Source organism: Cervus elaphus, chromosome 31 (assembly GCF_910594005.1).
Source record: "Cervus elaphus chromosome 31, mCerEla1.1, whole genome shotgun sequence".
NCBI lineage: Eukaryota > Metazoa > Chordata > Mammalia > Artiodactyla > Cervidae > Cervus > Cervus elaphus.
In genome coordinates, this window is record NC_057845.1 from 6339475 (window position 1) to 6362871 (window position 23397).

A 23397-nucleotide genomic window follows, 5' to 3' on the forward strand; every position below is an offset into this window, starting at 1 on the left:
TCTCCAGGGGATCTTCCCAACCCGGGGATCGAACCCGGGTCTCCTGCACTGCAGGCAGATTCTTTACCGACTGAGCTACAAGGGAAGCCCAGAGTTATGGTTGGTCCCTCCAAATTATCAATTTTATCGTTGTCATCATTTCTCTGTTCCTAGGCTGGAACCAAATGAGTAATGTTGGGGTTTTAAAAAGATTTCTGTTTTTCTCTCCTACTAAACCTGTGTCGGATTTAACCATTTCTAAGCCAGTTCCCTTGGTTTCCTGCCCGTGGAGCTTCATTAACTGCAGTGGGTGGATGTCATGAGGGGTGCAGTTTCTGTGGGGTCCCTGTTTTGCGTCTCCTCTCGTGATGCGTCTGTAGCACTACCTTTCATGTCTTCTCTACGACTAGTCTCATGTTTCTTACTTTTGGCTGTGAGGGTCAGAAGTGCACCTCGTAATCTAACGTGAACTTTACTGGGGAACCCGAGTTTCCTGAAGAGAAATTTGGCTAACTGCTTCCTGGCTGAGGGGATCATTTGGGGGGACAGATGAGTCACCCTTTGCTCTTATTATCTGTGACTGCTCACCACCCTCATGGAAATAGGAGTAGTGGCGTATGTGTTATTTGTAAGAAACTTAGGAATTTCATTTGGTTTAGGATGTGGCATTGAACATCGACTAGCTCAGCCGATGGTTCAATAGTAGAACCGAGTAGGGCATGGATATTCATCGGCCGTAGCTCCTGTTTGTGTGGCAGAGGAGCCGGGAAAGTCATTGCATGTGGATGAGAAAGGCAGTGACGGCCCTAGGAATGCATCTAGGAGAGGGCAGTGTCGAGGCAAAGAGTGTGGGTTTAGGACCCATACTGTCTGGGTGCGGAACCAGCTTCGTCACAGATGCCTGGAGTGACTGTGGGCAAACTCCTGTGATCTTGGTGCTTCAGTTTCTTCCCCTGAAAGATGGGGGATAATGGTACCCACCTCGTTCAGTTATTGTGAGTAGTCGATGGGTTAACATGTCAGGATTCAGAGGAGGGCCCAGCCCTGGGACAATTCCTGCAAATGTGAGCTAGGACCGTCTTCTATATCATGATGTGTTAATTGCTTAGTCGTGTCTGACTCTTTACGACCCCATGGACTGTAGCTTGCCAGGCTCCTCTGTCTCCAGGCAAGAATACTGGAGTGGTAGCCAGTTCCTTCTCCAGGGGATCTTCCTGACCCATAGATTGAACCCAGGTCTCCTCCACTGTAGGCAGATTCTTTAACTGACGGAGCCAGCAGGGAAGTCCGTATCACGGTAAGGTGGATGGGATACACAGAGCGTAAGTGATGGGCCCTGGTGGCAGAGGGGAAGAAGGGGCAAGGAAGACTTGAGAGAAGTTGAACTCTGAGCCAGGCTTTTGTTCTCTTTTCCTTGCACATTTATTACAGAAAAATAGTAATATATAGACAGTCAAACAGGGAACAATCAAAATCTACCCCTTGACCTGCTTTCAGAGGTACCCACGATTAACATGTAGCGTATTTCCTTTGAGACTTCTTTTTTCCTCTTCTGCTGAGTGGATTTTTTGAAGGATGTCAGGGAGGGTTAATGTTTTCCTACACTTAATTCCGTCAATTTGGTTACATCATTGTGTTATATAAGGAGCAATTTTTACTTGCTTTTAAAATTCTGTCATGAAATATTTAAAAGACACAGAAGAGCACAGAGAATAACGTGGAGAGGGCAGTGTCTAGATTGGGCTCGAGTCACGTGGGGAAGACTGGTCTCAGGAAGGGGGTGCAGGCCTGCTAACCTTACTGAGTGTTCCCTAGGCCTGTGCCTGCATTGGGCACTTCAGGCAGATGGTTTCCTGGGTGTTAGTTGCTGAGTCTTGTCCGACTCTTTGGGATCCCAGGGGCTGTAGCCCTCCAGACTCCTCTGTCCATGGGATTCTCCAGGCAAGAATACTGGAGTGGGTTGCCATTTCCTTCTCCAGGGGATCTTCCCGACCCAGGGATGGAACCCGTGTCTCTTGCATCTCCTGCAGCGGCAAGTGGATCCCTCACCACTAGTGGCCTCTCTTCCTCTATCCTACAGTAACCATCTGAGGTTAATTCCCACCACTCCCTCGCCTTTGATTGTTGTGTAACTAAGGAGGCTCAGAGAGGCTGAAGGATTTGCACAAACATAGCACATGGATCAGGGTAGAGCTGTAAGTGTTACGAGCTTGATACCACCTAACCTGAATGCTGTCTCCTTTTCCCAAATGCCTCAGGAACCCCTGGCTCCACCATTCTCGGCTAAAACCACCCTTCTTTTATGTCTTGACTATTTCTTTTTTTTTTTTTTCCAAATTATACTTGGACACATGAGATGAACAAAATTGAGCTGATTTTTTTTTTTATGTGCGTGTTTCTGTGGTAAAATAGATATAACAAAAGAGTTACTATTTAAAGTGAACAATTCAGCCAAGTTAAGTATATTTACCATGTTATATAACCTTTAACTGAAAGTTGCTCAGTTGTCTCCGACGCTTTCCGACCCCATGAACTGTACAGTCCATGGGATTCTCCAGGCCAGGATACTGGAGTGGGTAGCCTTTCCCTTCTCCAGGGGATCCTCCCAACCCAGGAATCAAACCCAGGTCTCCCACATTGCAGGCGGATTCTTTACCAGCTGAGCCACAAGGGAAGCCCAAGAACACTGGAGTGGTAGCCTATCCCTTCTCCAGCGGATCTTCCCTACCCAGGATTCAAACCGGGGTCTCCTGCATTGCAGGCGGATTCTTTACCAACTGAGCCATCAGGGAAAGCGCCACCTTTACCATCATCTTTTCCCAAAGCTTTTTCATCATCCCAAACAGAAACTCTGTACTTACTAAGCAATAATACCCCCACCCCCCAACTTCTATTTTACATTGTGTCTCTATAAATTTGCTTATTCCAGATAGTTAGTCATTCATTTAAGTGAAATATTTGTCCTTTTGTGACTGGTATATTTTACTTGGCATAACGTTTTAAAGGTTTGTTCCTGTTGTAGCATGCGTCAGAAATTCTTTTTTTTTTTTGCTGAGTAATATTTCAGCGTATATACATACTACAGTTTGTCCATTAATCTGCCAATGGACATTTATATTCCCACCCTTTGACTGTTGTGAATAGCCTTGCTTTGAGCATTGAATTGTACAACTCAATGACAACAACAAAAAACCGAATGATAAAAAAAGACAAAGAGACATTTCTCTGAAGAAGACTTACATGTGACCAATAAGCTCATGAAAAGATACTCAGCATCATTAGTCATTTGGGAAATGTATATCGAAACCACAGTGAGATCACTGCCCACCCACTAGAGTAGCTATAACTGGGGAGAGAAAAAAGGAAAATAGGATGAGTATATGGAGAAATCAGAACCATGTGAAAAAATTGGAACCTTGTACATTGCTCTTGAGAATACAAAATGGTGCACCTGCCGTGGAAAAATGTTTGCTGCTTCCTCAAATTGTTACGCATAAAATTATCATGACTCAGCCATTCCCCTCCTAGGTATGTGTCCCAAGAATTTGAAAAGCGGGACTCATACAAACACATACTTGTATACCAGCTGAGCTACCTTTGAATATGCATTGTTACTATTGTGTATCAATTAATCTTTCCTAAGGAGGATTTACTTATGTTGCCATCTGGGCATTTAGCATGTAAAAGAGCAGAAATTAGAACTCCAGAAAAAAAAATCCCACCCACATAATGCAAAGCCATGTTAGTTGAAACTGAAGCCCTAGAGACACAGAAAGTTTGGTTCAGCTGCAGAGGCCATCTTGTAACATCAAGACACAAAGGAAACATTTTGAGGGAGAATCCACGTTGAGTCAGATTTCTTCTGTCTAAAAACATTGTCAAGATAATGATAAAATAATGTCAAGAACATTCATCTACAGAATCTTTTTCTTTCCAGCCACAGAGCCCCAAAGATTTATTTCCCAAGTGTTAAATTTTTTTGAATGTTCCACAACGAAATTGATAGGTCTTGCTAATCGCAGTTGAGAACAGAAAATCTGCTTAGAACATTTGAGTTCATGGATATTTATTGCATATTCCAAGGTTGAGTCTCTTGACCACCTATTAACCATTGATAATTCATCCTGAACTTAAAGCCTTAGTGGGTGCATCAGAATACTCACACTTGAATACTTGTTGTTCTGGAAATTCACTTTGAATTATAGAATGAAATATGCTCTGTGCAAAGACCTAGGAGCTGTTAACAGCTCAAGTTCTGGCTTAACTCCACTCTACAGCCTTGTCATTTGTTCTATGACTGGGCATTGACCTAAAGAAACATGCCTTCTCTCTGAAGTCCTCTCTTAAACTGGGTTAGTGGTTACATGTTGTGGTTTCCCTGCTGGTTGAGAACTGCTTGAGAACAGGAATATGTGGTACAGTTGTCTGATCAAGTTGGCACAACTCGCCCACCTAGGCAGACCCAGCCCTTGACACCAGTAGGCATCCTCTCTACTAAAATTACCTGCCACATAGTCCAGAGCGGGTCAGACCTTGGGTTCTCCATGGGCCTGGAAGATCCCAAGAGAGAGGGCAGAGGAAGACTTGGGTTAGGCCTGCGGGGCTCATTCCCCCAAACCAAGTGAGTGACTCTGCCCCTGCCAGAGCAGTCCAAGCGGTCAGCAAAACCGGGGATTTTCTGTGGCTTACTGTACATGGGTCCTCTCCAGGGACATGGCCCACATGCTCTATCAAGCTGAATGCTGTTGTCGTTTCAAAACGCATTTCTTTTATCGCCTTTGATCTGATAAAAGTGAGCCACTCAGAGTCTTGATTCATTTTCAGCAAGATGGTGAATTCTGCCCCTACCATAGGGTGAATAGAAGGCCATGCTTGTGTCTATTTAATAGGCATTTAGATGTTTACTCCCCATAAAATACTCCCCTTTGTGAAATGTGGACACCCCTTTGGCTACACTTCACAGTTGTCTAAATCAGTGCAAGCCTTTTCTAAAAGTATTTCGGCTTTTAAACTAGGAGTGAGCAATGATAAAGCCAGTGATTTTAAAAGTAACTAGCTTAACATTAGGTTGGTTGTCTGTTGGACAGGAAATGTAGGTAAGTGCATGTGTTCGTGCACGCTCAGTCGTTGCTGACTCTTTGTGACCCTATGCCAGACTCCTCTGTCCATGGGATTCTCCAGGCAAGAATACTGGCGTCGGTTGCCATTTCTTACTCCAGGGGATCTTTCCGACCCAGGGATCGAACTTGTGTCTCCCACAGTATGTAGGTGACAGTCTTTAATTTTGTAGATTTTTAGAATCCTAGTGTCTCAGCTCTAGGATACCACCAGGGGGATCAGAGCCCTTCTAGTTTCACCCCCTCTCCTAAACTAAAACTCAGGATCTTAATATGGTTAATCTTCCTTGGTAGGCACTCAGTTTGTGGAATAAATGAATGAAATATATATTCTGCTGTGTGGCTACTGTTTATTGTGACATCATTTCGTGGCCATCTTGGTGCAGATGATCTGCTCTGCTGGTACGTACATTTTATTTATTTATGGGAGAAACTGTATGTGATTTTATTGACAAGTTTAGTGATCTTCACAGAATAAATGCATTCATATACAAACTTCTGTGGGTCCCACTCATTTGAAAAGCTGGTAAGAAAGCCATTGTTGTTCAGTTGCTCAGTTGTGTCTGACTTTTTGTGACCCCAGGGACTACAGCACATCAGGCTTCCCTGTTCTTCACCAGGCTCACCAGGAGTTTGCTCAAGCTCATGTCCATTGAGTTGGTGATATCATTCAACCATCTCATCCTCTGTCGTCCCCTTCTCCTCCTGCCTTCAATCTTTCCCAGCATCAGGGTCTTTTCCAGTGAGCCAGTTCTTTGCATCAGGTGGTCAAAGTATTGGAGTTTCAGCTTCAGCATCAGTCCTTCCAATGAATATTTAGGACTGATCTCCTTTAGGATGGACTGGTTGGATCTCCTTGCAGTCCAAGGGGCTCTCGAATCTTCTCCAGCACCATAGTTCGAAAGCATCAGTTCTTCGGCACTCAGCCTTCTTTATGGTCCAACTCTCACATCCATGCATGACCACTGGAAAAAGCCATAGAACTGCTTTTAATACAAATGCAGATGTGCCCATGCACACAGTTTTGTCTCTAATTCCAGAAGGTTCAAAGACCTTTGAAAGTTCTCCAGGGACCCTATGCTGAGCACCTTTGTATTGAGTCAGGTCCCAAGGCCTATGTGAAATTGCTAAAGTGAGCAAGACTGTATGACGCCTGCCCTTTATGAGCATGAATGTTTAAAAAATATACAAATAACTTCATGTGGAAACTTGTAACTTCCATCTGGACAGTGATTTTTAACTGAGGGTTGAGACCCTTTTGGGATTTGTGAAATAACGTTAGTAGTTCGGGGCCAGCATTATCAAATCAATGGAATGGAATGGAAAAGAAACCAGGCTATATGTCCATATACTGAGTTGAGATGAAAAATATGGGTCCCCGTTTGAGAAAACTGATGTCTGCTCTTCTTGTTTGACTTTATATTCAGGGCAGTGGGAGCAATTTAAAGAAATGCATGCTTTCTTTTCATGGTCTGTTTTGACTGTTGGCCCTTTTTCTTCCTTATTAAAAAATAGTCCAAGAGTTCACTGGTTCCACTAACATTTTAATGTCTTAACAGCCTATCCTAAGTCATCACTTACTCACAGTTGTGAAAATAAGCTTAAACCTGGCTCTTGAAGGCTCTCGTGATTTTTCTTTAGTTTTCCTCCTTTCCAGATAAGTGAAAAATCAGTGTGATCCCCACCAGGCCACCACTTCTCCACTTTTAGATAACATTCCTAAACTTGGTAATTCTCATTTGTGAAATGATCCTGATAATGATAATTTCCTTCTTTTAGGATTGTTGGGAAGATTATGAGTTTACATAGATAGAATGCATAACTTAAATCGTTCAGTTCAGTTCATTTCAGTCGCTCAGTCGTGTCCGATTCTTTGTGACCCCATGAGCCACAGCATGCCAGGCCTCCCTGTCTATTGCTAACTGCTGGAGTCTACCCAAACCCATGTCCATTGAGTCGGTGATGCTGTCCATCCATCTCATCCTCTGTTGTCCCCTTCTCCTCCTGTCCTCAATCTTTCCTGGCATCAGGGTCTTTTCAAATGAGTCAGCTCTTCGCATCAGGTGACCAAAGTATTGGAGTTTCAGCTTCAACATTAGTTCTTCCAGTGAACACCCAGGACTGACCTGTTTTAGGATGGACTGGTTGGATCTCCTTGCAGTCCAAGGGACTCTCAAGAGTCTTGTTGAATTGTTGGCATACTGTAAAGGAATTGTGTTTTATGCTTCCCTTAGACTTTCTTAGAATCAGTCCATTCAGGCTGTATTTACTAAGCAGAAGAGTGCTCTGGGTGTGGTAATACTCTTGTTTCAGAAGCATCTGTCTAATCATTTTTTTTTAATCTAGTCTATTTAACTCCATTTTTTTTGTATAAATTATTTAGCCCCCTCTCATCATAAGTGACATTAAGAGAACAATCCCTCTTTCTTTATATTTTGAATCAACATTCTGTTCACTTACAAATGTTGCATATGTTGATTTTTTTGGAACCCAGATGGAGTCTCCACGAAAACTCAGAATACTATTAAAACTCAATTGCCAGAGTCTGTTATAAAGTAAATGTAGTTTAAAAAAAAAAAAATCACAAGAAGAGCTAAGTGATTTTCCTGGTGTTTTTCTCTCTCAGAAGTACTTTTGTAGGTACTGTGTTAATCTTAAAGAAGTTTATTGAATTTCCAGAATTATCAGCAATACTCAAAGCAAATAAATGTATTCAAATTCTTGGAAGAGATAATTCATGCATGAAAATCTTGCTTCTCTACCACTCTTAGAGTAGTGCGAGGAGATTTAAATTAAACCTTGCGGTGTCTTTTAAAATAATATATAGGACGTACTCTATGCATATAAATACTCTTTTTGGCACTGGGTCGGTGAGTAGCTGCTATAATTTAAAGGTTGTGCGTGATGTGGGTTTGTGAAGATTGCTGAGCTGTCTCTTCTAGGGCAGCCCTGTCGTCATTAAAATGCTTCCTGACTCTGCTTTCTCTTCCATGCCCTGCCCTGTTCATTCCTTCCATTTACATAATGTTTTCACATTCTCCTTTCTTCCTTTCACTCTCTCTAGCAATAAAAACTGCTGTCGGGAGGAATGCAGTTACTAGTATCTGGCAGAATTCTATAGGAAAAGACATCTCTAGTGTCAGATGGACCTGCGTTGGCATTGCCACTCAGCTGCTTTCGGGAATTTGGGCAACAACGTTGACCCCTCTGGGCTTTGGTTTGTTGTTTGTAAAAGGGGCCTCTGATCTGTGGCTTCAGTGAACACTTTATACTGATAAGCTTACTTCTCTGAAAGGTATGTGTTTCAGAGAAATAATTAAAAATCAACAACTAATTGTAGATTTTTGTTGTTGTTGTTGTTATTCAGCTGGGTAGGAAATGTATTTTGTGAACAAGGAGGGTCTTCTTGGAAGCCCTGAAATCTCACTGTGTGCATCATGCTCAGTTGTGTTTGACTCTTTGTGACCCCATGGACTGTAGCCTGCCAGGCTCTTCTGTCCATGGGATTTCCCAGGCAAGAATACTGGAGTGGGTTGCCAGTTCTTCCTCCAGGGGAATCTTCCTACCCAGGGATCGAATCCGTGTCTCTTGTGTCTTTTGCATTGGCAGGCAGATTCTTTACCCCTGTGCTAAGTCACTTCAGTTGTGTCCGACCCTATGCGACCCCATAGACGGCAGCCCACCAGGCTCCCCTGTCCATTTACCCCTATCAGTTCAGTTCAGTCGCTCAGTCGTGTCTGACTCTTTGCGACCCCATGAATCACAGCATGCCAGGCCTCCCTGTCCATCACCAGCTCCCAGAATTTACTCAAACTCATGCCCATTGAGTCAGTGATGCCATCCAGCCATCTCATCCTCTGTTGTCCCCTTCTCCTCCTGCCCCCAATCCCTCCCAGCATCAGGGTCTTTTCCAACTTACCCCCATACCACCTGGCAATTTCTCAGTTTTCCTGCTATTTGCAAGGGCTCTGACATTACATGGTGAGTGGTAGATGCTAGTGATGATAACTTTTATTGATAATTTTTTATGTTCTAAGCCTAATATGTGCTTCTGCGTTTATTACATTGAATCATCATCCCTCACTTGGGGGTGGGATGGTGGTTTAGCTTCATTCATAGATGGAAACTTGAAATTCTGTGATGTTATGAGAATCAGTCCGTAGTCTTCCTGGCCCTTGAACCTAGCTTCTCAATCACTTTTCAGTCCTCTCTTTCTGCACGAAGAGATAGACAGAGATCTTTAGACTGCTGGGTCCACAGTAGGGTCTCTCCTGCCTTCCCAGTCAAGGACTGCGCTTCAAATACTGATACATTCCAATGCAGTGGAAATGGACCTGTTCTGAAACAGGCGCATAGATCCAGGTGTGGGAGGATGAGTCTTTTAAGAAATTACTCACCAAGTTGGGTCAAAGGTCGTGGTCAACCACCTCCGGTGGCTGTTTGGGCCAAAGGTGGCTGTTTGGGCCAAAATCGTTATCTCAAGTCCCCAGGAAATCCTAGTGGGCATTTTTGGAATGATGTCATCTTGATGTTTAAAGCTTTCACTGGGTGGTGTTGTTAGATAATCAGAGAAAATATTTCTTACTAATATTGTTGGTTCTTTTGGTGGGGTCCTTCCCCATTTAAAAAAACTGGCAACTCAATTCAGTACCTCCTCTCTCGTGTTGGAGGATATTAATTCCCGAGAGTGAGCAATTTTTGATGCTGTTCCTCTTACTGTGTCAACAAAGCAGTGTCTGAAAACATTTCCCAACAGTGCAAACATCCAGGTTTTCCTCCTTGGTTCCAGCCTCAGCGTATGGCGGTTCATTATTTACACATGCTGAGAGGCCTGCCAAGCCGATGCAGGTGTTGCTGACTTGTGAAGACACGTTGACTCTTGCTCTAAAGAAAGGCTGGAATGCTGCCCTTTGTCAGAGGGATCGAGCTGTGCCAGTCACCGAGCTACATGTCCGCGTGTAAAAATGCAGATCTCACTTTGCTGCAGAAGTGAAACAGTTGGCCATACTGCCTTTAGTAGGTTTTTCTTCCAGTTGATATCTTTCTCCTTCCATCTCACATCCCACACTGTTGAGTAGCCCTTGCTTTAAGGTTGCTGGCTGTGCTCACGATATCACTCTCTTTGGCTTTGTCACTTTGGTGTCAACTAAATTGTCTATAAAGAAAGCTGAGTGCCGAAGAATTGATGCTTTTGAATTGTGGTGTTGGAGAAGACTCTTGAGAGTCCCTTGGACTGCAAGGAGATCCAACCAGTCCATCCTAAAGTCCTGAATATTCAGGGGAAGGACTGATGCTGAAGCTGAAACTCCGATACTTTGGCCACCTGATGTGAAGAACTGCCTCATTGGAAAAGACCCTGATGCAGGAAAGACTGAAGGTGGGAGGAGAAGGGGACGACAGAGGATGAGATGGTTGTATAGTATCGCTGACTCAATGGACATGAGTTTGGTGATGGATAGGAAGGCCTGGCGTGCTGCGGTCCGTGGGGTCGCAAAATGTCAGATACAGCTGAGCGGCTGAACTGAACTGAACTGAAATTGTAAGGAGAGAATGCAGTCGCTTGGAGTTTCCATGTGGAAGTGATTAACTTCTAATTCTGAAAGGTAGCTGATGAGTCTGGGTCTTCAGGAATCCAGTACGTCTCGATTGTAAGCCTGTGGAATTAATTTAACCTCCATGATGGTAAATTTCCAAGATGTTTGGTTTTTTGGAGCTGGTGGCTTTGTGAACACCCAGAAGACTCTCCCCAAAGTTCTTTAACCCAGTGCAGCTTTTCATCTAGATAGGCTGACCCCTTTCATGTACAACCCCAGATTTAAGCAGCTGTGTATATTGGGGGGTTTATGATTGTCCTTGTCGGTCTACTGTAGGTTCTCTTTCTCTACAAGATCGTGCAAGGACCCAACGCTGCTCAGCCTGCTTGTTTTCAGGCTGCTCTGCACTTGGTGTGTAGGGAAGAGAAGGGGGAGGACATGAGGGTCTCATGAAAGTGTCAGGGCTCGATTCTGGAAGTGGCCAGCATTGTCGGAATTTGTATTCTACTGGCCATGACATAGGCATGTGGCCCCCATATAAGTGTGACTGGGCTGAAAAACTACATTTCCTAACTTCCCACATGAAAAAGGAACCCATGTAACATCTCTGCCCCAGTTGCATATTATAAACTTAATCTTAAGGGTTCTGAAGGTGAGTGTGTCTATTAGGAAGACCTTGACAGGGGATTGGTAGCTAGGTATTTGTTCTGAATTCCAGGTTCATTTTTTCCTTAGGGTTCATGAGTTTCCCACAAATGGCAAAGAAGGGAATTATTTTTGAAAAAAGTGCTGCACTGGGTACTTTTCCTTTTTTGCCTTATGGTGTATTTATACCTTACCTAAAGTTCCAGAATTAGTGTCTGGTCATGCATGATGTCTCCCTGGTGGCTCAGTGGTTAATAAAAAAACCTTCTGCAATGTAGGAGATGTGGGTTCGATCCCTGGGTTAGGAAGATCCCCTAGAGGAGGGCATGGCACCCCACTCCAGTGTTCTTGCCTGGGAAATCCCATGGACAGAGGAGCCTGGAGAGCTATAGTCCATGGGGTCACAAAGAGTCGGACAGGACTGAGCAACTAAACAACAAAAACATGCATGATGCAATCTAGTAACAATCAGATTTGGGTTTTTCAGATAGCTCCTCTGTGGATCTGTGCTGACTTCAGGATTCCCTGACATCCATGTTTGTACCTCACTTTGCCCTGAGTTTTCAGGGTTAGAAGGCCACATTGGCACGTTTCCTCCTTTGAGAAGCAGGTCTCTTGGGTTTCAGGAGGACTCCGGCCAGACTTTCCTGTCCAGGAGTGTAGAATTCCAGTCATGCAGTTTTTCCTCCGAGGAGATCTTTCCCCTTATAAATCCCAAAGCTTTCATCTTTAATAATAGTTTTGGAAACATTTAAAACATTTCATACTTTTTGCAGCATCTTCAACACAGTATGTTGAACATGTTTGAATCTTTTTAGTTAATTTTTTTTTCCTCACAAGCTGGATTTGGTCATTTAGAAGTTGATTGAGGTTGGAAGGCCGAGAAAGGTGAGGTCGGGGAGCTAACCTCAACTGTTTTTCTCATAGTCGCTTCATTTCCTCCTGTCACTTCTGCTGTGGTTTTCTGTCCCTCCTTCCTCTTCCCCACCAGCTCTCTGCCTTTCGTTTACTATTGGCTGTCAAGCCGTATAACTGAGCGCGTTAAATTGAGAATCAATAGATTCTTAACGGGGACTACAGCAGCGAGACTCCCACTATTGACAGAGTCAGGTTCAAACTCCTCATCTCGCCATCCGCAGCCTTTGGCAGCCGGCTCATCTGGTCCTAGCTGGTTGCACAAATGGCAGCAACCCCACCCTCATCACACAGCACCCTGCACCCTCTTTCTGAGCCACACCACGTCATAATCTTCATAAATCATATAATTGTAATAAATATCAGTAAAAGTTAATTGAGTACTTATGTGCCCGGGTCTTTTGTAGAAGATATTAAAGTGTTAAACCCTCCAAGAGACCAAAGCATTTAGAGTATGCTAAGTATAGATATAGATAAAAATATTAAATATTTAAAAGAGTTAGCTATTATTAATACATGCTATTACATATCACATGGGCTTTCTAAGTGGCACAGTGGTAAAGAACCCACCTGTCAATGCAGGAGGTGCAAGAGATGTGGGTTAGATTCCTGGATCAGGAAGATCCCCTGGAGTAGGAAATGGCAACCTGCTCCAGTATTCTCGGGAAATTCAGTATACTGGGAAATATTGGAAATGTCCAGTATTCTGGGAAGTTCCATGGGCAGAGGAGCCTGTGGGCTACAGCCCTGGGGTCACAGAGAGCTGGGCGTGACTGAGCGCACGCACATCACATGTCACATGTTAGTGACTTAATAATCGTGCGTGCTCAGTTGTGTCTGACTCTTTGTGACCCCGTGGACTGTTGCTGGCTAGGTTCCTCTGTCCATGGGGATTCTCCAGGGAAGAATACTGGAGTAGGTGGCCATGCCCTCCTCCAAGGGATCTTCCCAACCCAGGGATCGAACCCAGGTCTCCCGCATTGCAGGTGTATTCTTTACCAGCTGAGCCACAAGGGAGGCCCATGAATACTGGAGTGGGTAGCCTATTACTTCTCCAGTGGATCTTCCTGACCCAGGGAACGAACTGGGGTCTCCTGCTTTGCAGGCGGATTCTTTCCCGTCTGAGCCACCGGGGAAGCCCAAGTGTATTTAAGTGTAATTAAGTTAATTAACATTATTATTATTAGCTATAACTTTATGGGCATATGGATACATGAAAGCATGTAACCGTCTCAAGGACAGGCTGGGTAATTATTCTCCTCTCCCTTTAATAAACGGGGAAGGGAAATGCAGAGTTCTGTAAGCTGTCCAACGTCATACAGCTTGGGGGTGTTTGTGTAGTGTTGACAAGTAGCCAGACTGTCATGGGTGTAAATCCCCTCTCCAGCCACTCATTCTACTTGGGGTAGCCCCTCATTTCTCTGCTCAGAGTGCAGTGGAGACTCAGCATCGTCCTGTGACATGCCCCTTCTGTCATACTGTCCCTTTCCTGAACAGAGTGAAATCTGTGCTCGGAAATGAGGTCACTGCACCTTCCATCTGTCCAACACCCTCTTTCCCGCACCCCTCCATGGGAGCCCCTTGAGGCTGGGGCCGGGGCTGGGGAGGCCTGTGTTAAATGCTGGTGGAATCCTTCAGCGTTAGAGGTGATCGTGCCATCTCCCCATTTTCCAGATGGCAAAGCCGAGGCTCGGTGAGGTTGCATCATGGAACTGTCTGAGCGAGGATCTGGGATGAGAACCGTTGTTTTCCGAGTCTCTGGCAATGTGGACTTTGAAAGCAGAGCACGTGTGCAGTTATTTTGGTCTGGTTGCTTAGTTCCTGGCAGGGTTCTGGCTGGCAGGATGTGTTTCTGAGCGTACCGTGTACTTAACCGTGTACTCGGAGTGGTGACAACAGCCGTAGGAGTGCCTTGGCGTGAAAAGACAAGCAGGACCTGCGTTTACACGGCCTGCTGACTGAGGATTCACGTATTCTGGTGAGTCCAGAGGGGCACTTGCACACGTGTGGCTCAAGGGGTTTCGTTCGATTTTTTTTTTTCCCCCCTAAGCTGAAACTAGCGAATTTTATCTATTCTTTCATGAATTCTCATATTTGATATAGGGAGTCACTTGCTAAATGGTGTCTCCTTGTACACGTTATCCATTACGGTTCTGCATCTGTGTATGTAACTTAGAATAAAGAAACGATCAGGCCACAAATTTAGTTTTTAATTTGAAATTGTCAGAAACTTCTGGAGAAGTCAGCCCTATGGTATAAAGAAGGTTGTTTTCTCTAAGTCATTTGGGAGTAAATTACTATTACCCTCAGGCAGGAGTGTTTTTTTCCCATAAACAAAGACAGTCTTCTGCAAAACCGCTCTATAGGGCTCAAATCACGATGCCTAACCACCAGCTCCTTCTCACACCCTCTCCCACTCTCTTGTCACTTGTCCCTAGCTCCATTTCAAATAACAGATGTTTCCAGCGAGCTGCACGTGTTGCTCTGAGTTGTCACGTGTCTTCAGATTTCTTCGGTCAGAAACAGCTGCCCTTCAAGAGTCACGACCCTGACTCTTTTGAAGAACCCAGGCCAGTTGTTTGGTTGTGTCCCTCAGTGTGGCTGTACTTGATGCGTTCTTGCGACCGGATCCACATTCCGAGTCATCGGCAGTCACCCTCAGTGGTGATGGCGTGACCCTCCCTCTCTGTCTTTGCTGAGAACTCCTGAGGCCAGCCCATCCCATTCCTGATGATGCTCACTCATCTGGTCCCTTGGTTTAGATGGCTCCTGCCAGCCTTCCCTGCTGGGAAGTGATTCTTTTCCTTTTTTCCCTTTTGTAATTAGTAAGCATTTTATAGAGACGTACTTTGATGGAGATTCCCCATTTCTTATCAATCTTTGAGTTTATTATATCTCTAAGGAGAAGGCAATGGCAGCCCACTCCAGTACTCTTGCCTGGAAAATCCCATGGATGGAGGAGCCTGGTAGGCTGCAGTCCATGGGGTCGCTAAGAGTCGGGCACGACTTAGCGACTTCACTTTCAATTTTCACTTGCCTGCATTGAAGAAGGAAATGGCAACCCACTCCAGTGTTCTTGCCTGGAGAATCCCAGGGACGGGGGAGCCTGGTGGGCTGCCGTCTATGGGGTTGCACAGAGTCGGACACGACTGAAGCGACTTAGCAGCAACTTAGCAGCAAGGACTCATGGTTTCCTATTTTAGTCAGTGGTTATTATAATCCATTAGGCTTCCCTGGTAGCTCAGATGGTAAAGAATCTGCCTACAAGGCGGGAGACCCAGGTTCGATTCCTGGGTTGGGAAGATCCCCTGGAGGAGGGAATGGCAACCCACTCTAGTGTTCTGGCCTGGAGAATCCCATGGACTGAGGGCCTGTCCATGGGCTCACAGAGTCTTCTCTGGTCAGATCTGTAGGGGTCCTTCCAAGAAGAGCTCTTCTGTGATTTTCTGTACCCCTTTCTCACTCTGGCTGGACTCTGAGACACCCTGGATACTCCTCTCTGTTGTTGACCCCCGACCCGACCGGCATGGTCTCTAAAACCCCCGTGCCAGGCCACTCCCACAAGTCGATATCTTCCCTTTTTTTAATTCATATTTTTTAAAAAAGTGTATTTCCAAAGAGGGTATGGAGAAAAGGGAACCCTCCTACACTGTTTGTGGGTATGTAAATTGGAGCAGCCACTATGGAAAAGAGAATGGAAGTTACTCAAAAGAACTAAAAATAGAGTTACCATATGATCCAGCAGTCCCACTCTTGGGCATTTACCCAGACAGAACTATGCTTCAAAAAAGCTGCATGCACCCCTATGTTCATTTACACTATTTACAACAGCCAGGACATGGAAGCAAACCAAATGTTCATCGACAGAGACATGGATGAGGAAGATGTGGTACATATGTACAATGGAATACTCTTCAGTCATTAAAAAGAATGAAATAATGTCATCTGCAGCAACATGGATGGGCCTAGAGGTTATCGTACTAAGTGAAATAAGAGAAAAGACAAATATCAGGGGATATCACATATCTTTCATTTAGATGAAGGTTTTAGGGGAGAATTGGTTTTGTTTCTAAACTGCAGAAAATCCCAGTGGGGCCTGTTTAGTGTTTTAGCTGGCGTGGAAGGGGACCTTCCGTGCCTCCAGGCACATTCTTACACAGATTACTGAAAGATGCAGGAGCAGTTCAGTCATGTTAAAAACCCAAGTTTGAAACTGTTACCCTTTTTTTCTCCACTACTGAGTGTTGATAGGATTTCCAAGGTGATAGAAGGACAACCTCTCAAGGAGATCTGTGGCCACTCACAGGTGGTAGTGGAGGGGCTTCCCACGTGGCTCAGTGGGTCAAGAATCTGTCTGCAATGCAGGAGATGCTGGTTTGATCCTGGGGTCAGGAAGACCTCCTGGAAGAGGGCATGGCAGCCCACTCCAGTGTCCTTGCCTGGGGAATCCCATGGACAGAGGAATCTGGTGGGCTATAGTCCGTGGGCTTGAAAAGAGGGGAACACGACTGAATCGACTGAGTATGCATGCACGCACGGTTCTGGAAGGAAGGGGAGAGAATGAGAGCTTCTTCTTTTTTTTAATTGTCTGCTCATCTTTCCTTCTTGCGCTCCTCGACTTTTCCTGTCCTCAACCACGCTGCCCAATCCTGTAATCAGCTGTAGATCCACTCACTCACTTGTCACCACTTCTCTATATGACTTCCTTGAATTTTCCACTCTCAGAATAATCAACTAAAATTCTTGGCCCCAAGTTTAATTTTTAAAACTTGTTTACAATAGCCTGTTTTAAAGTGAGATTTTAATGAAATGATGATTAGTATGAACATGTTCAGCTGCACCTCCTTGTTAAGTAAAATATTTAAAATTTATACTGTTTATTTTATAAATGTCTTCTCTGTCTCCCCCCCCCCCCCATTTAATGCACATGCAAGTGCATGCGTGCACACACACAGACACACACACCCCAGTGTGATGAAAGATACTTACCTGTGGCAAGAGTTGGGTAAATTTTGAAATTAACAACATGTCAGGGATATCCTTTATATTAATTATTGGACTATTGGATGTAATATTCTAATCTGTTATTAAAGTCTGCTAGGACTGGAGAAGTCTTGGTCCTTTTGAATTTTCAGTGACCACACCCACACTAAATTATTTCTGTATTCTCATTTTAGAACATCATTCTTACCTTTAACCCATGGTAATCGTTTGGCTGAGTTACAACCCAATTTTCAGGCCGGTAAAGTAAGTTTCTTAAAAATAAATTCTCCTGATGGCTTCCCAGAAGCAAAGAACATTTAAACCTGAGACTGGGATTTAATCGGTTTATCCTGATTTCTTCTGGGCCCTAAGTTTCCAAGATTTCTCTTTTCTTCTTTTCTTGTCTTCTCTGTTATCCTTCACTCCCCAGGCTGCTGTTATTTCCATGGTTGCTTTTTACCATTTCTCATACTAATAACTTAGATAAGAGACCTTTAGGTTGGCTTAGAGTTTCTGAGGAAATGGAGAAAAAGACATTTTCTTTGCTTTAGAGGAGTATATGGAGCACACGAATGTATCTGTAGTTTTCACAGTCAAATAGAGGTCAGAACTCTCAGGAATCCCACCATACAGAAGTCTCACTTTTCATGCTGTTGGTGAGTCGTACCTTGGGATAGAGTGTCATATATATTCACTGTATCGTTTGCTTTTGGCTTTATTTTAGTCATTCTTCCTCAAAGAGCGTTTTTTTTTTTTTTTTAAGCCGTTTTTCATTTTAACAATTATAAATCATTTTGATGCTAATAACTGGGACGACAGTGCCATGCTGCTCCCTAATCCGGGAGTTACTTAAAATTGAGTATGGAGAGTTTTGCGAGATATTTCACATCTCAACTGTTCGTTGAATAACAGTGTTTTTGTTCTCTGAGCCTACTGTCCTGCCTGGATAGCAGGAACAGATCAACTGTATATGTCTGGCATACTTTGATGATTTTACCTGGAGGATAATTCTTATCTGATCTTCCTTTTCATGCTTCTCAGCTCTAACAGTGTCCCTTTTCTGTATTCCATAGTTTTAAGGGTTGTATAGTAAGAGTCTGGAGGAGAATAAGAAATTGAACGCAGGGTTTTTGTTATGTAGTTTTAAATTCCACTGAATTTATTTAGCCCTTGAGGCCCTGTGGAAATAGGACATTTGTTTCCAGGCCTGGGCTCATGGGGGTCAGAGTTCATCGGACACCCCAACCTCTTCCCAACCCTAAGTACTAAGCATGGAGTGTCTCAGATGTAATAACTTTTGTTTACGCTTGTTAACAAAAAGTGATCTTGCTGTATAATCTCACTCTCTAGATGAACTCTGCTCTAAAATTCACAACTCAGATCTGACCTTACTGTTACTTCCAACCATAACTCAAAGAGTTTCTACTCAAACATGTGAGTCATACTTTTGGTGCTGGCTTTTCTGAGTCAGTTTAGCAGCCAACACATTTTATTTTCGGCACCTCCTACCATGAGATAACAGGTATTTGGTTTTTATCCCTCAAAAACTGTGATCTTTTTAATCTAGACAGTATATCTATACTTCAGTGTATCTTTATTTAGTAAGTCTGATTAGCTTTGCGCCTTCCTGACAGGTTCTGGGGTAATAAATAATGTTTTACCATTGGCAGTGTTCTTTCCCAGATATTGAAAGTTTTACCCCTGGTTATCTTTAATCAACATGGTTACTTATATTTAGAAGGTGCATTTGCTGAGAACAATAATCTTTTCAAAAAGCTTGCAAAGGCATGCAAGAGGAAGAGAGTGGGTGTATTATTTTACAGAGTGATGGTCTTTTGAGTTGTCACTTCTCAGCCTTATACTTTATCACTGAAGGAAGGTACCAGATGCCCCCAACAGGGGTCCTGCCCTTATGGGTTGTGCCTTCCTCCTCCGTGTGAAGGCATCAGACGTTTTCACTGTAGATCAATAAGGAAGGAATTTTCATAAGTTCAAGCACTGATTTCACTCATTTTATTTTCCTTACTTTTTTGGGAAAGCTTGTAATAGTGATACACAATCCTGGAGATTATAATTACTAATCAATACTTATGTGTAATGAAAGATCCCATATATTACCCCCCAGGGAATCATTTATGGTGTGATGTCTCTTGTTTAAGTCTTTAAGCCATTTTGAGTTTATTTTTGTAGAGGATGTGAGAGAGTGTTCTGACTTTGTCAATTTACATTCCACTGTCCAGCTTTCTCAACATCATTTGCTGAAGAGACTGTCTTTTTTTCCATTGTATAATCTTGTCTCCTTTGATAAGGTTAATTAACTGTAGGTGTGTGGGTTTATTTCTGGACTCTTTATTCTGTTCTGCTGACCCATATGTCTGTTTTTGTGCCAATAGCATGCTGTTTTGATTACTGTAGCTTTGTAGTGTTGTCTGAAGTCTGTCCCCCAGGGTATAATTTATTGATCATTTCCTTGGCTCAGACAGTGGCCTGCCTGGTTTCCAATGGATCATTCCATTTACTCATATCATCCCCATTTTTACCAGTGAGCAAACTGAGTCTTTATGATGTGAAGTAACTTTACTGGTGATTTGGGCATTCAGTAGCAGGAGCAAAATTCCCACCCAGTGCTGTCTGGCTCCACCACCCATTCTCTAAGCCCTAATCTCTGAGTCCCAGCCATCTGATGGCTAATGAAACAATGAAATGCAGTTGAGTTTGAGATGAGTCTGATCTGGGAACAGCCCTTATTTTGGCTGATGCTGGTGCCTGACGTCCACAGTTGCTCAAGACCTATTCATTATCTGTTTCAGATTTCATTTTGAGATTAATTAATTAACCCTTAAGGGCTTTTCCCATTGTGTCAAGTTCAACCAAAAGAAGCTGACAGACTCCCATTATAAACTGAACCTACGTAACAAGCAAACTGCACAAGCCCCAACAAGAACCAACAGTCGGCAGGCTTAGCATTTGCTTCGTGGAAGCCTGGGCCAGTGTCTGGTTAATCGCGTTCTCAGAAATATCATGGACGTGGGGGAGGGTGGTGTTGCGGTCACGTGACCAGGTTTACTCCTTAAGAACCTGGCTGTATTTTCCTTCATTTTGAAAGGCATGGAGGAGATTTAGTTTTGATTGCATCCCAGAGGGAGATAGCGACCTCTTTCTGAGAATTAAATATGCATAGCATATTACAAGTTAATTTTGAACAATTCATTACTATTTCTTAAAGGTTTGAGGAAGTACTGTGTTAAAAACACAATAGAAACACCAAACCTATGATTGGAGATTTTGGTTTGTGGTTGTTGATGTTTTTGTTTTAATGAATGGGAAGAAACCACTCATGTGGTACATTAAATTCCAAGTTGAAGTATTGTTGCTATATAAAATAAAAAACTGTATTGCATATAAAGTAGCTGTTTGTCTCTTTGTCTGACTCATTTATACCAGAACTTATAAAGAAGAATTTGGGGGGGTATATGTATATCATTATAGTTTTAATTTTTTGAAGGTTGCATTCCAGTTATCATGTATACACATAGACATGTATGCTTATACACACCACCCCTCACACACTTATACGTGAACCTTCAAATGGATCCATGCTGTTCTGATCCATGCCCAGTGAGTAAGAAGTCTGCAAGCCAAGGATGATGCTCAGTTAGTCATTATTCTGGTTCTCATGGTCTTTGTTGTACTTTAATGGTTGATGGAAAGATCTGGATGAGGGAAGATAGAAAATTAGAGAAGGAGCATTACGAGATGAGGATACCGCTGGTGGTGATATTGATACTTGGAATTGCCAATTAAGTAAACAGCTTGATTACTTGGCTCTTTCTTCTGTGAGGCAGCTGGATACTATATAAATGAGTGCATTTCATTAGATGAGTTCATATAGCAGTAACCTATCAAATACTCACTTTCTCACGGGTTGCTCACGGATATTCTGCAAAATAAAGTTGCATGATTAGGAAAGTTTGGGAAACACTGCGTTTAATAAAGTGAAATCCACTTCTTGACTGAAAGAGTTGGAGTTCCCAAGTTTGGCCCTAGAATGTGTATCTCTTAAAGCATCTATAAACATTCCCTGTGTATCTCCGGAATGTGTACAAATAGTGGCATATAGCGTGGGGTTGAGAATTGAGTACATGTATGAAGGATGTGGGGAAGTGCTGGTGCTAGTGGTAAAGACCTCGCTTGCCAGTACAGGAGATTAAGAGACACGGGTTCGACCCCTGGGTCGGGACGATCCCCTGGAGGGCATGGCAACCCACTCCAGTATTCTTGCCTGGAGAATCCCCACGGACAGAGGAGCCTGGTGGGCTACAGTCAATAGGGTCGAAAGAATTGGACGCCACTGAAGCGACTTAGCACGCACATGTGAAGGATGTAGAAATGGGTTTGGATCAAGCCCCTGTTCTACCCACTAGACAACAGGCATGTCACTTAGAAACAAGTATGAGTTTATACACATTCCTTTCCTCCAAGGTGCTGCGATCTTCAAATGATCTAATGCATACAGAGATGCTTTTCAAATTTGAAGCACTCCGGAAATATTTGTTATTAATAAAGCCTCTACTTTTAAAATTGTGATATTATATATATCACATAAAATTGATCATTTTAACCATTTTTAGGTGTACAGTTCAATGCCATTAAGTATATTGCTAATGGCTAATGTTGTTTTGCATTTATTGCCGACGTCCATCTCCAGAGCTTCTGTCTCGTTTCTTTCCACACTGAAACATCACCTCCTCCTTTTCTCCAGCCCCTGGCAACTACCACGCTGCTTTCTCTGTCAGTGATGATTGTAGGTACCTCATATAAGTGTAATCATACAATATTGTCCTATTTGACTTGGCATAATATCTTCAGGCGTATCCTGATTTTTTTAAGATGTGAGATTTTATTTCTTAATTCACTCGTCCTTGATGCCATTCTTTTGTGTGTTTGTTTTAATTGGAGGATGAGCGCTTCACAGTATTCTCTTGGTTTCTGTCATACGTCAGCATGAATCACATGAGTCACATTGCTGCCCATGCATCACATGGGATCTTAGTTCCCCGTCCCGGGATCGGACCTGTGCCCCCTGCGGTGGAAGCGTGGAGTCTTAACCACTGGACTGCCAGGGAGGTCCCCCTGGTGCCGCTGTTTTAACAAGTAGCACAGTCACAGAAGGGTGCACGTGGTCCTAGCATTCCTCTAGAGTAGGCCCGAATAGGCAGTACCCACCGTTTCAGGAGAGGGTCTTCTAAGGATGTGCCTTTAAGAAAAGCTGATCAGGAGTCTGTTCCATCCTTGAAGGCATCAAAAGGTACATATTTCTAGTTATAAGATCAATAAGTACTAAAGATGTAATGTACAACATGATGAATATAATTAACACTGCAGCACATATAAGAAAACTGTTTCGAGTAAATCCTCAGAGTTCTCATCATGAGGAAAAATTTTTTTCTGTTTCTTTAGTTTTGTGTCTGTATGAGATGATGGATGGTCACTAAATTTACTGTGATCATTTCATGCTGGATGTAAGTCAGATCATTATGCCGTATACCTTAAACTGATACAGTGCTGTGTGTCAATTATATCTTAATAAAACTTGAAGATAAATACATTTTAAAAAGTTCAGGAAAAGAATCTAGTCTGTCCTCAAATAAGAACTAAAGTGACCCAGGGCTCTCCCTGACAAGCAGAGAGCCCTTCATTTCCTCTTAAATCAGTGTTTGAAATACAAGAGGCAAGAGTTTCAACACCTAAGTGTTATATCTTCATTATCTAGATTTATGCACAGGGGATTTTTAAACTTAATATTTCATCATTTTTGCTTGTCTTAAAATGGTGGCTCTTGATATGAGGCTCTTTTGGGGAAATCCTCTGTAACTTTTAGGATGAAAAGTAGCGTATATTTCAAAATTAAATAGCCTAAAATTTGAAATGACCTATTCTTATTTAAATAAAGCCTTTGGAATGCATGAGTTTGTTAGAGTGAACATTCTCTTCTATACCATGATTTTATAGCAAAATTATTTTCAGATACCCATTATTAATCCCCATTAAATGGTGCCGAAATGGTCATTATATTTTTTTCCTGAGTAAGCATGACTTAAAAAAAATCACAGTCAAATTAATTTGCCATCTTGTCCTGCTATGCATATTCTTGTAATCTAAATTTATTTTTTTGCCTTTGCCCTGTTAAGAGCATATTTTTCATTGTAAAGGGTATTAGCTGC

At 43.1% G+C, this 23397-nt stretch overlaps 1 protein-coding gene across 5 annotated transcripts in view; it reads left to right on the forward strand.

The window, feature by feature from the left end:
* Window positions 1-23397, forward strand: part of TIAM1 (TIAM Rac1 associated GEF 1) — a 451497-nt gene that overhangs the window by 240782 nt on the left and 187318 nt on the right. The window lies entirely within an intron of this gene.